We start from the raw sequence: 16,942 nt of genomic DNA on the forward strand, positions 1-16,942 counted from the left end.
TCAGACGATTTCAAAATAAGTTTTCAAACGGGATAGAGCTAAGGAAATTATGGGTTATAGCTATGGAGGTTATGGGTATTGATCGAGGGTATTGCTCGTGAGGTCAACCTAACGTTTATCATTTTCATTGTGTCTACGTACTTTCCTGCAATATTGAATCACAATATTGATACGTTCGTGAATCCGAGACAAACCCTGCACTTGTTCAGTGTCGTCATATACATAATTGCTACGAAATACAGTATTGTGAGTTTCATTACTCCCTTTTTATATATATTTATGGGCTGAGAATACATGCACTGTTTTATAACTGTTTTACGAAATGGACACAAGTACTAAAAACATATTCTACGTTGAGTTGTACCACTTTGCATATTTTTCCCTAATAGCTTGGTAACTACCATTTACATGCGGTATTGTAAACGCGAATCCTGTTGATAGATCTATCGGGCCTGACAACCCCAACCGGACTGGACGACCAGTATTCAACGGTTGCACAGTACTTCATTCCAGTGACTACACTTGGTACAGTGTAGTGAGATTTCATAATAAAGGGAATATGCGACGTTGATTAAATGTTAAGTATGGTTACCAAGTGCTCAACCACTTAGAATATTTTTATTAAAACGTTTATGTATACGAAATCTTGTGGTCTATTACTATTACGGAAATGATTGATTATGATAAACTAATGAACTCACCAACCTTTTGGTTGACACTTTAAAGTATGTTTATTCTCAGGTATTAAAGAAATCTTCCACTGTGCATTAGCTCATTTTAAGGATATTACTTGGAGTCATTCATTATATACTTTGAAAGACGTTGCATTCGAGTCGTTGAGTTCATCAAGATTAATATTAAGTCAATTATAGTTGGATGTAATATGAAATGGTATGCATGCCATCAATTTTTGATGTAAAGAAAGTTTGTCTTTTAAAAATGAATGCAATGTTTGTAAAACGTATCATATAGAGGTCAAATACCTCGCGATGTAATCAACTATTGTGAATCGTTTATAATGTATATGAACAGGTCCTTTCAGTTGGTATCAGAGTGGTGGTCTTAGCGAACCAGGTCTTGCATTAGTGTGTCTAACTGATAGTTGTTAAGATGCATTAGTGAGTCTGGACTTCGACCGTGTCTGCATGTCAAAAGTTTTGTTTATCATTTTTAGTCGGAAATCATCTACTTACCATCTTTAGAAAATTACTTGCTTATCATTCTTAGTCTAGACACATCTTGCTGCATTGATTGCATGAATAGTGTATAGACAAAATTCATATCTTAGCGTATCTGCTAAATCATATCGTATCTATTACCGTAAACTTTGCCTGACATATTCCGTAAATTCCTCCGTAATCTATGAAATCTTTTGATCTATATATATAGATATTCTATGTAGTTAGAATACCACCCGATAGCCGGAAAATCATTTCGTATCGAAAAATCCTTTATCAAATTGTACGAAATGGAATTCGTCATCAGTTCAAGTTCCTCGGATTCCGAAATGGAATCCCACTCAAGCTCCGAAAGCAGTGTGACTGGAATGGATCAACCAATCAGCCATCATCTATTCTGGATGAATTGGGGATGGGTTCGTAGCCTCCTTAATCATTGGAGACAAGAAGAAGGCGATCCTTTCCATCCACCACATTGCCCTCTTGGCAATGAACCTGAAGCACTTATCGGTGAACCTGTCCGAAACACCATTTTCTCTCTCATTTCCAGAGTATCTCGTCATGATTATATACTACATCAAATTCTAGATCTTATTTATCCGCTCGTCCGAACCGACAATCACCCCGGTGTAATAGAAGAAGTCAACGAGCTTTGCGCTTGGATAGTGGCTTTGGAGAATATGGTGCAAAGGTTACAAACACCAGCAGCAGCACCAGCAACATAACCAGTACCACCATCAACAACATCAACAGTACCATTACCACCACCAACAATAACCGCATCGCAAACCTTAACTTCACAATCTGTCCCATGAGCATCGATGTCATACGCCCTGTAGATACTAAGGAATACCACAACGATGAAGTATTGATTCATAACTTCATTGGGAAAACATTCTACGACAATTATGTAATTTCTAAAGTTTAGAAATTATCTATCCTAGCCTTAACCATAAATCAAGTGAGTTTAATTTAATATTAACTCATTAAATCTATATTACATCTGAAGAAATATACACATATATTTCCATAAAGACTGTAATAAAATTCTTTTGCACAAAATATTAATTGTGACATTTTTTTTAACGGGTAGGTAATACCCGAGAGATATATAAATTCACAATTAATATGATACATTCTTCGAATCTGATTCAGCAAATCATCCATTATACTCCCTACTTTCACAACAATATACATTTTTTTATAGAAATCAAAACAACCATACTCATTCAAAAATCTAATTACATATTCTGATTTTGAAATCGCTGAATTCAATTCAAGTTATAACCGGTATCATCACTCTTAGATTCTTACATCTTTCAAAGCTATACTTTAACTTCAAAACTGTGTTAGAACATCGTATGTATATTAACGATTATAATCTGTGTTCAAGCCCTTCGAAATACCTGAAGACACTTCAAATAATGAACAATCGAGATGATGATCCAACCACATGTTATCCACAGTTACGTACCTGAAAAACTCTTGAAACCAAAGTCATAATTTAACATGTATCCATGTCAGACCTTTTGGCATTTACTAGCTAAAATAACTTTTCAATCCCTTCTAAAAATAGACGATTTTGTTACAGCTCCAGCAAACGAACTTCAATTGTTCATTCGAATAAGCCTTATTATAATGATTACCCCTTCATCATTATTACCGGGGAACCTTTCATATCTCGCCACATTAGCAGTAAACTTATTAACAACTTCATTGATCTTTGACTTTCCAAAAAATCTTTATATTTATCAAAACCCCATCATTTACTCATCTGCATCTTGTAACGAGAATTGCCATACGAATCATCAAAAATTAGCAATCAGTATTTTGAAATCTAGCAGCATGTCTACGCCAACAATTATATGTGTCTATCTTCTGGACTTATATACTTTAAATGTGAAGTTTCTGAAAAACACCCTAAACTGCGAACTAGTTCTGGAAATACTGATGAAGCAGCAAAAACTATAAACGACCTTAACAGTAAAAAGTTTGATGATAAAGAGTAGTGTGTTGGCAAAGCTCAGAAAAAGAGAAGATTTGGTGCTGAAAAATACGGATTAAGCAAACCATGAAGAAGGCTGTGGATAAATCACAAGGACGAAATCTACCTTCAAAGAATCCAAATGATTCTGTGTCAGCTGAAGTCATTATCGAATACCTTGCTCCTGACTCTAAACCCTTACGGACAATATTCTTCATCATCCTCTGATATTAGAAATTTTAAGATATCATCGTATCTTTCATTATAAATATCCTCCATATTTCTGAAGATATTTCCATAATTATTCTTATCTGAAATCATTTACCTCTTCGTGCTGTCTGTATTACATCATAAAAGAAACTATTTTAGTTTCTAAATTCTGAAACTTTTGAATTTAAAATAGGAATATTTTTTAAGTAGTGTTGGGAACTGAAGCATGAACTAGTATAATATAATGACACTTGATCAACGTGATTATATTACAGTAAGTCATGCTGAGTTTCTAAATAGAACGTGATGATTCACAGATCATAACGTCATCATGTGCTATGTTACATGACCCTTGTATTCTCTTTAACCTCTAAAATATCAAGAAAATATTTCTTGATGATTCGGCCTTTTCCGAGGTATTCTAGTAATTTGACAAGTCAAGATTGAAATGTCCCGTTCTTATTGATTAAAAACGTTCCATATTAATTGATTTCGTTGCGAGGTTTTGACCTCTATATGAGACGTTTTTCAATGACTGCATTCATTTTTAAACAAACCATAACCTTTATTTCATCAATAAAGGTTTAAAAAGCTTTACGTAGATTATCAAATAATGATAATCTAAAATATCCTGTTTACACACGACCATTACATAATGGTTTACAATACAAATATGTTACAACAAAATAAGTTTCTTGAATGCAGTTTTTACACAATATCATACAAGCATGGACTCCAAATCTCGTCCTTATTTAAGTATGCGACAGCGGAAGCTCTTAATAATCACCTGAGAATAAACATGCTTAAAACGTCAACAAAAATATTGGTGAGTTATAGGTTTAACCTATATATATCAAATCATAATAATAGACCACAAGATTTCATATTTCAATACACATCCCATACATAGAGATAAAAATCATTCATATGGTGAACACCTGGTAACCGACATTAACAAGATGCATATATAAGAATATCCCCATCATTCCGGGACACCCTTCGGATATGATATAAATTTCGAAGTACTAAAGCATCTGGTACTTTGGATGGGGTTTGTTAGGCCAAATAGATCTATCTTTAGGATTCGCGTCAATTAGGGTGTCTGTTCCCTAATTCTTAGATTACCAGACTTAATAAAAAGGGGCATATTTGATTTTGATAATTCAACCATAGAATGTAGTTTCACGTACTTGCGTCTATTTTGTAAATCATTTATAAAACCTGCATGTATTCTCATCCCAAAAATATTAGATTTTAAAAGTGGGACTATAACTTACTTTTACAGGTTTTTACTTCGTCGGGAAGTAAGACTTGGCCACTGGTTGATTCACGAACCTATAACAATATATACATATATATCAAAGTATGTTCAAAATATATTTACAACACTTTTAATATATTTTGATGTTTTAAGTTTATTAAGTCACCTGTCCTCGTTAGTAACCTACAACTAGTTGTCTACAGTTAGATGTACAGAAATAAATCGATAAATATTATCTTGAATCAATCCACGGCCCAGTGTATACGTATCTCAGTATTGATCACAACTCAAACTATATATATTTTGGAATCAACCTTAACCCTGTATAGTTAACTCCAACATTCACATATAGAGTGTCTATGGTTGTTCCGAAATATATATAGATGTGTCGACATGATAGGTCGAAACATTGTATACGTGTCTATGGTATCTCAAGATTACATAATATACAATACAAGTTGATTAAGTTATGGTTGGAATAGATTTGTTACCAATTTTCACGTAGCTAAAATGAGAAAAATTATCCAATCTTGTTTTACCCATAACTTTTTCATTTTAAATCCGTTTTGAGTGAATCAAATTGCTATGATTTTATATTGAACTCTATTTTATGAATCTAAACAGAAAAATTATAGGTTTATAGTCATAAAAATAAGTTACAAGTCGTTTTTGTAAAGGTAGTCATTTCAGTCGAAAGAACGACGTCTAGATGACCATTTTAGAAAACATATTTCCACTTTGAGTTTAACCATAATTTTTGGATATAGTTTCATGTTCATAATAAAAATCATTTTCTCAGAATAACAACTTTTAAATCAAAGTTTGTCATAGTTTTTAATTAACTAACCCAAAACAGCCCGCGGTGTTACTACGACGGCGTAAATCCGGTTTTACGGTGTTTTTCGTGTTTCCAAGTTTTAAATCATTAAGTTAGCATATCATATAGATATAGAACATGTGTTTAGTTGATTTTAAAAGTCAAGTTAGAAGGATTAACTTTTGTTTGCGAACAAGTTTAGAATTAACTAAACTATGTTCTAGTGATTACAAGTTTAAACCTTCGAATAAGATAGCTTTATATGTATGAATAGAATGATGTTATGAACATAATTAATACCTTAAGTTCCTTGGATAAACCTACTGGAAAAGAGAAAAATGGATCTAGCTTCAACGGATCCTTGGATGGCTCGAAGTTCTTGAAGCAGAATCATGACACGAAAACAAGTTCAATTAAGATCATCCTTGAAATAAGATTGTTATAGTTATAGAAATTGAACCAAAGTTTGAATATGATTATTACCTTGTATTAGAATGATAACCTACTGTAAGAAACAAAGATTTCTTGAGGTTGGATGATCACCTTACAAGATTGGAAGTGAGCTAGCAAACTTGAAAGTATTCTTGATTTTATGTAACTAGAACTTGTAGAATATATGAAGAACACTTAGAACTTGAAGATAGAACTTGAGAGAGATCAATTAGATGAATAAAATTGAAGAATGAAAGTGTTTGTAGGTGTTTTTGGTCGTTGGTGTATGGATTAGATATAAAGGATATGTAATTTTGTTTTCATGTAAATAAGTCATGAATGATTACTCATATTTTTGTAATTTTATGAGATATTTCATGCTAGTTGCCAAATGATAGTTCCCACATGTGTTAGGTGACTCACATGGGCTGCTAAGAGCTGATCATTGGAGTGTATATACCAATAGTACATACATCTAAAAAGCTGTGTATTGTACGAGTACGAATACGGGTGCATACGAGTAGAATTGTTGATGAAACTGAACGAGGATGTAATTGTAAGCATTTTTGTTAATTTGAAGTATTTTGATAAGTGTATTGAAGTCTTTTAAAAGTGTATAAATACATATTAAAACACTACATGTATATACATTTTAACTGAGTCGTTAAGTCATCGTTATTCGTTACATGTAAGTGTTGTTTTGAAACCTTTAGGTTAACGATCTTGTTAAATGTTGTTAACCCAATATTTATAATATCAAATGAGATTTTAAATTATTATATTATCATGATATTATCATGTATGAATATCTCTTAATATGATATATATATATACATTAAATGTCTTTACAACGATAATCGTTACATATATGTCTCGTTTAAAAATCATTAAGTTAGTAGTCTTGTTTTTACATATGTAGTTCATTGTTAATATACTTAATGATATGTTTACTTATCATTGTATCATGTTAACTATATATATATATATATCCATATATATGTAATCATATAGTTTTTACAAGTTTTAACGTTCGTGAATCACCGGTCAACTTGGGTGGTCAGTTGTCTATATGAAACATATTTCAATTAATCAAGTCTTAACAAGTTTGATTGCTTAACGTGTTGGAAACATTTAATCATGTAAATATCAATCTCAATTAATATATATAAACATGGAAAAGTTCGGGTCACTACAGTACCTACCCGTTAAATAAATTTCGTCCCGAAATTTTAAGCTGTTGAAGGTGTTGACGAATCTTCTGGAAATAGATGCGGGTATTCCTTCTTCATCTGATCTTCACGCTCCCAGGTGAACTCGGGTCCTCTACGAGCATTCCATCGAACCTTAACAATTGGTATCTTGTTTTTCTTAAGTCTTTTAACCTCACGATCCATTATTTCGACGGGTTCTTCGATGAATTGAAGTTTTTCGTTGATTTGAATTTCATCTAACGGAATAGTGAGATCTTCTTTAGCAAAACATTTCTTCAAATTTGAGACGTGGAAAGTGTTATGTACAGCCACGAGTTGTTGAGGTAACTCAAGTCGGTAAGCTACTGGTCCGACACGATCAATAATTTTGAATGGTCCAATATACCTTGGATTTAATTTCCCTCGTTTACCAAATCGAACAACGCCTTTCCAAGGTGCAACTTTAAGCATGACCATCTCTCCAATTTCAAATTCTATATCTTTTCTTTTAATGTCAGCGTAGCTCTTTTGTCGACTTTGGGCGGTTTTCAACCGTTGTTGAATTTGGATGATCTTCTCGGTAGTTTCTTGTATAATCTCCGGACCCGTAATCTGTCTATCCCCCACTTCACTCCAAAAAATCGGAGACCTACACTTTCTACCATAAAGTGCTTCAAACGGCACCATCTCAATGCTTGAATGGTAGCTGTTGTTGTAGGAAAATTCTGCTAACGGTAGATGTCGATCCCAACTGTTTCCAAAATCAATAACACATGCTCGTAGCATGTCTTCAAGCGTTTGTATCGTCCTTTCACTCTGCCCATCAGTTTGTGGATGATAGGCAGTACTCATGTCTAGACGAGTTCCTAATGCTTGCTGTAATGTCTGCCAGAATCTTGAAATAAATCTGCCATCCCTATCAGAGATAATAGAGATTGGTATTCCATGTCTGGAGACGACTTTCTTCAAATACAGTCGTGCTAACTTCTCCATCTTGTCATCTTCTCTTATTGGCAGGAAGTGTGCTGATTTGGTGAGACGATCAACTATTACCCAAATAATATCAAAACCACTTGCAGTCCTTGGCAATTTAGTGATGAAATCCATGGTAATGTTTTTCCATTTCCATTCCGGGATTTCGGGTTGTTGAAGTAGACCTGATGGTTTCTGATGCTCAGCTTTGACCTTAGAACACGTCAAACATTCTCCTACGTATTTAGCAACATCGGCTTTCATACCCGGCCACGAAAAATGTTTCTTGAGATCCTTGTACATCTTCCCCGTTCCAGGATGTATTGAGTATCTGGTTTTATGAGCTTCTCTAAGTACCATATCTCTCATATCTCCAAATTTTGGTACCCAAATCCTTTCAGCCCTATACCGAGTTCCGTCTTCCAGAATATTAAGATGCTTCTCCGATCCTTTGGGTATTTCATCCTTTAAATTTCCCTCTTTTAAAACTCCTTGTTGCGCCTCCTTTATTTGAGTAGTAAGGTTATTATGAATATATTCATAGATTTTACTCGAATGGGTTCTCTGTCCTTCCTGCTCAAGGCATCGGCTACCACATTTGCCTTCCCCGGGTGGTAACGAATCTCAAAGTCATAATCATTCAATAATTCAATCCACCTACGCTGCCTCATATTCAGTTGTTTCTGATTAAATATGTGTTGAAGACTTTTGTGGTCGGTATATATAATACTTTGGACCCCATATAAGTAGTGCCTCCAAGTCTTTAATGCAAAAACAACCGCGCCTAATTCCAAATCATGTGTCGTATAATTTTGTTCGTGAATCTTCAATTGTCTAGACGCATAAGCAATCACCTTCATTCGTTACATTAATACACAACCGAGACCTTGCTTTGATGCGTCACAATAAATCACAAAATCATCATTCCCTTCAGGCAATGACAATATAGGTGCCGTAGTTAGCTTTTTCTTCAATAACTGAAACGCTTTCTCTTGTTCATCATTCCATTCAAATTTCTTCCCTTTATGCGTTAATGCAGTCAAGGGTTTTGCTATTCTGGAAAAGTCTTGGATGAACCTTCTGTAGTAACCAGCTAGTCCTAAAAACTGGCGTATGTGTTTCGGAGTTTTCGGGGTTTCCCACTTTTCAACAGTTTCTATCTTTGCCGGATCCACCTTAATACCTTCTTTGTTCACTATGTGACCGAGGAATTGAACTTCTTCCAACCAAAATGCACACTTTGAAAACTTAGCGTACAATTCTTCCTTCCTCAATACTTCTAACACCTTTCTCAAATGTTCACCGTGTTCTTGGTCATTCTTTGAGTAAATAAGTATGTCATCAATGAAAACAATGACAAACTTGTCAAGGTATGGTCCACACACTCGGTTCATAAGGTCCATGAACACAGCTGGTGCATTAGTTAAACCAAACGGCATGACCATAAACTCGTAATGACCGTAACGTGTTCTGAAAGCAGTCTTTGGAATATCATCTTCTTTCACCCGCATTTGATGATACCCGGAACGTAAGTCAATCTTTGAATAAATAGACGAGCCTTGTATTTGATCAAATAAGTCGTCGATTCTCGGTAGTGGGTAGCGGTTCTTGATGGTAAGTTTGTTCAACTCTCGGTAGTCGATACACAACCTGAATGTACCATCTTTCTTCTTGACAAACAAAACAGGAGCTCCCCACGGTGATGTGCTTGGTAGAATGAAACCACGCTCTAAAAGTTCTTGTAATTGGCTTTGCAGTTCTTTCATCTCGCTGGGTGCGAGTCTGTAAGGAGCACGAGCTATTGGTGCAGCTCCCGGTACAAGATCTATTTGAAATTCAACGGATCGATGTGGGGGTAATCCCGGTAATTCTTTCGAAAATACATCAGGAATTTCTTTTGCAATGGGAACATCATTGATGCTCTTTTCTTCAGTTTGTACTTCTCGACGTGTGCTAGAATAGCATAGCAACCTTTTCTTATTAGTTTTTGTGCCTTCAAATTGCTAATAAGATGTAGCTTCGTGTTGCCCTTTTCTCCGTACACCATTAAGGGTTTTCCTTTTTATCGTATAATGCGAATTGCATTTTTGTAACAAACGATCTCTGCTTTCACTTCTTTCAACCAGTCCATACCGATTATCACATCAAAACTCCCTAACTCTACTGGTATCAAATCAATCTTAAATGTTTCGCTAACCAGTTTAATTTCTCGATTCCGACATATATTATCTGCTGAAATTAATTTACCATTTGCTGATTCGAGTAAAAATTTACTATCCAAAGGCGTCAATGGACAACTTAATTTAGCACAAAAATCTCTACTCATATAGCTTCTATCCGCACCCGAATCAAATAAAACGTAAGCAGATTTATTGTCAATAAAAAACGTACCCGTAGCAAGCTCCGGGTCTTCCTGTGCCTCTGCCGCATTAATATTGAAAACTCTTCCGTGGCCTTGTCCATTCGTGTTCTCCTGGTTCGGGCAATTTCTAATAATGTGGCCCGGTTTTCCACATTTATAACAAACTACATTGGCATAACTTGCTCCGACACTACTTGCTCCGCCATTACTCGTTCTGACACCATTTTTTCCTTTCGTTCTATTAACCCCTGGTCCGTAGACCTCACACTTCGCCGCGCTATGACCATTTCTTTTACACTTGTTGCAAAATTTGGTGCAGAACCTCGAGTGATACTTTTCACACCTTTGGCATAGCTGCTTCTGATTGTTGTTGTTGTTGCGGTAATTATTATTGTTGGGATGATTGTTGTAGTTGCTGTTGTTGTTGTTGTTGTTATTGTTGTTGTTGTTGTTGGGCCGTTTGTTGTAGTTGCGATTGATGTTGCGATTGTTGGGATAATTGTTGCGATTATTGTTGTAATTGCTGTTGTTGTTGTATTGGTGATTCTTATCACCGTTTTCCTCCCACTTTCTTTTGACTTGCTTCACATTGGCCTCTTCAGCAGTCTGTTCGTTAATTCTTTCTTCAATCTGGTTCACTAGTTTGTGAGCCGTTCTACATGCCTGTTGTATGGAGGCAGGCTCGTGTGAACTTATATCTTCTTGGATTTTTTCCGGTAATCCTTTCACAAACGCGTCGATCTTCTCTTCCTCATCTTCGAATGCTCCCGGACACAATAGGCACAATTCTGTGAATCGTCTTTCGTACGTGGTAATATCAAACCCTTGGGTTCGTAACCCTCTAAGTTCTGTCTTGAGCTTATTGACCTCGGTTCTGGGACGGTACTTCTCGTTCATCAAGTGCTTGAATGCTGACCACGGTAGTGCGTACGCATCGTCTTGTCCCACTTGCTCTAGATAGGTATTCCACCATGTTAACGCAGAACCTGTGAAGGTATGCGTAGCGTACTTCACTTTGTCCTCTTCAGTACACTTACTTATGGCAAACACCGATTCGACCTTCTCGGTCCACCGTTTCAATCCGATCGGTCCTTCGGTTCCATCAAATTCCAAAGGTTTGCAGGCAGTGAATTCTTTGTAGGTGCATCCTACATGATTTCCTGTACTGCTAGATCCAAGGTTATTGTTGATATGTAGCGCAGCATGTACTGCGGCTATGTTTGAAGCTAGAAAAGTACGGAATTCCTCTTCATTCATATTCACGGTGTGTCGAGTAGTCGGTGCCATTTCCTTCAAAATAGTCAAATGGAACAAGTTAATCATACAGAATATTGAGAGTAGTTAATAGTATTTTGTAGCATAATATGAACTCATTTATAAAAGCTTTTTCTTCATATTAGCGTTTTATAAGTTTAAATTAGGGTAGTACCTACCCGTTAAGTTCATACTTAGTAGCTAATATACAATTCAACTACTACAATTCTATATGAAAAACTGATTATAATAATATTTCGCGTTCAAACTTTTACATAATATTTTACAAACTTACAATACCGCTTATTTTACATATAGCATGAAATATAGCACACAATAAATTTGATACAAGATGGTTGTGAAGATAATTCTAGCTAGTACACAAGTCGTTCAGCAAAGGCAATAAAGACACGTAATTCATACGTCCAGAAACAAGTCATGCATTCTGGTTTTACTAGGATTACTTCCCATCCTTGGTCTTGTGGAACATAACCTTTATGGCCGTTGATAAGACAGCGTGTTGTAACGTCGTCAAAGGGACGAGGGTTACGTAATGTCCAACAGTCCCGTAACAATCTAAAAACCTCATTTCTTACCCCAATTACCGACTCCGTCACTTGTGGGAACGTTTTGTTTAATAGTTGTAGCCCGATGTTCTTGTTCTCACTTTGGTGAGAAGCGAACATTACTAATCCGTAAGCATAACATGCTTCTTTATGTTGCATGTTAGCCGCTTTTTCTAAATCACGAAGTCCAATATTCGGATATATTGAGTCAAAATAATTTCTTAACCCATTGCGTAAAATAGCATTTGGGTTCCCCGCAATATATGCGTCAAAGTAAACACATCGTAACTTATGGATTTCCCAATGTGATATCCCCCATCTTTCGAACGAAAGCCTTTTATAAACCAAGGCATTCTTGGAACGTTCTTTGAATGTCTTACAAACTGATCTCGCCTTAAATAGTTGTGCCGAAGAATTCTGACCGACTCTAGACAAGATTTCATCAATCATGTCTCCGGGTAGGTCTCTTAAAATATTGGGTTGTCTATCCATTTTATGTTTTTATACTGTAAAATAGACAAGAGTTAGATTCATAAAAAAAAATACTTATTAATACAAGCAATTTTTACATATATCATAAAGCATAAGCACACTATATTACATATATTACACCACACGAATACAACTATCTTATTCCGACTCGCTTGTTTCTTCTTCTTCGGTTTTGGTTCGTTTTGCCAAGTTTCTAGGGATATATGATGTTCCCCTAATACGAGCCGTCGTTTTCCACATTGGTTTAGAAAAACCTGGTGGTTTAGAGGTTCCCGGGTCATTGTTACAACTTAAGGACTTCGGGGGTTGACGATACATATAAAGTTCATCGGGGTTGGAATTAGATTTCTCTATTTTTATGCCCTTTCCCTTATTATTTTCTTTTGCCTTTTTAAATTCAGTTGGGGTAATTTCTATAACATCATCGGAATTCTCGTCGGAATCCGATTCATCGGAGAATTGGTAATCCTCCCAATATTTTGCTTCCTTGGCGGAAACACCATTGACCATAATTAACCTTGGTCGTTTGGTTGAGGATTTTCTTTTACTTAACCGTTTTATTAGTTCCCTCACCGGTTCTATTTCTTCATCCGGTTCCGATTCTTCTTCCGGTTCCGATTCTTCTTCCGGTTCCGACTCTTCTTCCGGTTCCTCTTCGGGAACTTGTGAATCAGTCCACGAATCATTCCAATTTACATTTGACTCTTCATTATTATTAGGTGAGTCAATGGGACTTGTTCTAGAGGTAGACATCTATCACATAATATCAAACGCGTTAAGAGATTAATATATCACATAATATTCACATGTTAAAAATATATAGTTTCCAACAAAATTTGTTAAGCAATCATTTTTCAAGTAAACACGGTCGAAGTCCAGACTCACTAATGCATCCTAACAAACTCGATAAGATACACTAATGCAAAATTCTGGTTCTCTAAGACCAACGCTCGGATACCAACTGAAATGTCCCGTTCTTATTGATTAAAAACGTTCCATATTAATTGATTTCGTTGCGAGGTTTTGACCTCTATATGAGACGTTTTTCAAAGACTGTATTCATTTTTAAACAAACCATAACCTTTATTTCATCAATAAAGGTTTAAAAAGCTTTACGTAGATTATCAAATAATGATAATCTAAAATATCCTGTTTACACACGACCATTACATAATGGTTTACAATACAAATATGTTACAACAAAATAAGTTTCTTGAATGCAGTTTTTACACAATATCATACAAGCATGGACTCCAAATCTCGTCCTTATTTAAGTATGCGATAGCGGAAGCTCTTAATAATCACCTGAGAATAAACATGCTTAAAACGTCAACAAAAATGTTGGTGAGTTATAGGTTTAACCTATATATATCAAATCATAATAATAGACCACAAGATTTCATATTTCAATACACATCCCATACATAGAGATAAAAATCATTCATATGGTGAACACCTGGTAACTGACATTAACAAGATGCATATATAAGAATATCCCCATCATTCCGGGACACCCTTCGGATATGATATAAATTTCGAAGTACTAAAGCATCCGGTACTTTGGATGGGGTTTGTTAGGCCCAATAGATCTATCTTTAGGATTCGCGTCAATTAGGGTGTCTGTTCCCTAATTCTTAGATTACCAGACTTAATAAAAAGGGGCATATTTGATTTTGATAATTCAACCATAGAATGTAGTTTCACGTACTTGCGTCTATTTTGTAAATCATTTATAAAACCTGCATGTATTCTCATCCCAAAAATATTAGATTTTAAAAGTGGGACTATAACTCACTTTTACAGATTTTTTACTTCGTCGGGAAGTAAGACTTGGCCACTGGTTGATTCACGAACCTATACCAATATATACATATATATCAAAGTATGTTCAAAATATATTTACAACACTTTTAATATATTTTGATGTTTTAAGTTTATTAAGTCAGCTGTCCTTGTTAGTAACCTACAACTAGTTGTCTACAGTTAGATGTACAGAAATAAATCGATAAATATTATCTTAAATCAATTCACGACCCAGTGTATACGTATCTCAGTATTGATCACAACTCAAACTATATATATTTTGGAATCAACCTTAACCCTGTATAGTTAACTCCAACATTCACATATAGAGTGTCTATGGTTGTTCCGAAATATATATAGATGTGTCGACATGATAGGTCGAAACATTGTATACGTGTCTATGGTATCTCAAGATTACATAATATACAATACAAGTTGATTAAGTTATGGTTGGAATAGATTTGTTACCAATTTTCAAGTAGCTAAAATGAGAAAAATTATCCAATCTTGTTTTACCCATAACTTCTTCATTTTAAATCCGTTTTGAGTGAATCAAATTGATATGGTTTCATATTGAACTCTATTTTATGAATCTAAACAGAAAAATTATAGGTTTATAGTCAGAAAAATAAGTTACAAGTCATTTTTGTAAAGGTAGTCATTTAAGTCGAAAGAACGACGTCTAGATGACCATTTTAGAAAACATACTTCCACTTTGAGTTTAACCATAATTTTTAGATATAGTTTCATGTTCATAATAAAAATCATTTTCTCAGAATAACAACTTTTAAATTAAAGTTTATCATAGTTTTTAATTAACTAACCCAAAACAGCCCGCGGTGTTACTACGACGGCGTAAATCCGGTTTTACGGTGTTTTTCGTGTTTCCAGGTTTTAAATCATTAAGTTAGCATATCATATAGATATAGAACATGTGTATAGTTGATTTTAAAAGTCAAGTTAGAAGGATTAACTTTTGTTTGCGAACAAGTTTAGAATTAACTAAACTATGTTCTAGTGATTACAAGTTTAAACCTTCGAATAAGATAGCTTTATATGTATGAATCGAATGATGTTATGAACATCATTACTACCTTAAGTTCCTTGGATAAACCTACTGGAAAAGATAAAAATGGATCTAGCTTCAACGGATCCTTGGATGGCTCGAAGTTCTTGAAGCAGAATCATGACACGAAAACAAGTTCAAGTAAGATCATCACTTGAAATAAGATTGTTATAGTTATAGAAATTGAACCAAAGTTTGAATATGATTATTACCTTGTATTAGAATGATAACCTACTATAAGAAACAAAGATTTCTTGAGGTTGGATGATCACCTTACAAGATTGGAAGTGAGCTAGCAAACTTGAAAGTATTCTTGATTTTATGTTACTAGAACTTGTAGAATATATGAAGAACACTTAGAACTTGAAGATAGAACTTGAGAGAGATCAATTAGATGAAGAAAATTGAAGAATGAAAGTGTTTGTAGGTGTTTTTGGTCGTTGGTGTATGGATTAGATATAAAGGATATGTAATTTTGTTTTCATGTAAATAAGTCATGAATGATTACTCATATTTTTGTTATTTTATGAGATATTTCATGCTAGTTGCCAAATGATGGTTCCCACATGTGTTACGTGACTCACATGGGCTTCTAAGAGCTGATCATTGGAGTGTATATACCAATAGTACATACATCTAAAAGCTGTGTATTGTACGAGTACGAATACGGGTGCATACGAGTAGAATTGTTGATGAAACTGAACGAGGATGTAATTGTAAGCATTTTTGTTAAGTAGAAGTATTTTGATAAGTGTATTGAAGTCTTTAAAAAGTGTATAAATACATATTAAAACACTACATGTATATACATTTTAACTGAGTCGTTAAGTCATCGTTAGTTGTTACATGTAAGTGTTGTTTTGAAACCTTTAGGTTAACGATCTTGTTAAATGTTGTTAACCCAATATTTATAATATCAAATGAGATTTTAAATTATTATATTATCATGATATTATCATGTATGAATATCTCTTAATATGATATATATACATTAAATGTCTTTACAACGATAATCGTTACATATATGTCTCGTTTAAAAATCATTAAGTTAGTAGTCTTGTTTTTACATATGTTGTTCATTGTTAATATACTTAATGATATGTTTACTTATCATAGTATCATGTTAACTATATATATATATATATATCCATATATATGTCATCATATAGTTTTTACAAGTTTTAACGTTCGTGAATCACCGGTCAACTTGGGTGGTCAATTGTCTATATGAAACATATTTCAATTAATCAAGTCTTAACAAGTTTGATTGCTTAACATGTTGGAAACATTTAATCATGTAAATATCAATCTTAATTAATATATATAAACATGGAAAAGTTCGGGTCACTACAAAG

This window comes from Rutidosis leptorrhynchoides, chromosome 5 (genome assembly GCF_046630445.1).
Source record: "Rutidosis leptorrhynchoides isolate AG116_Rl617_1_P2 chromosome 5, CSIRO_AGI_Rlap_v1, whole genome shotgun sequence".
Taxonomy (NCBI): domain Eukaryota; kingdom Viridiplantae; phylum Streptophyta; class Magnoliopsida; order Asterales; family Asteraceae; genus Rutidosis; species Rutidosis leptorrhynchoides.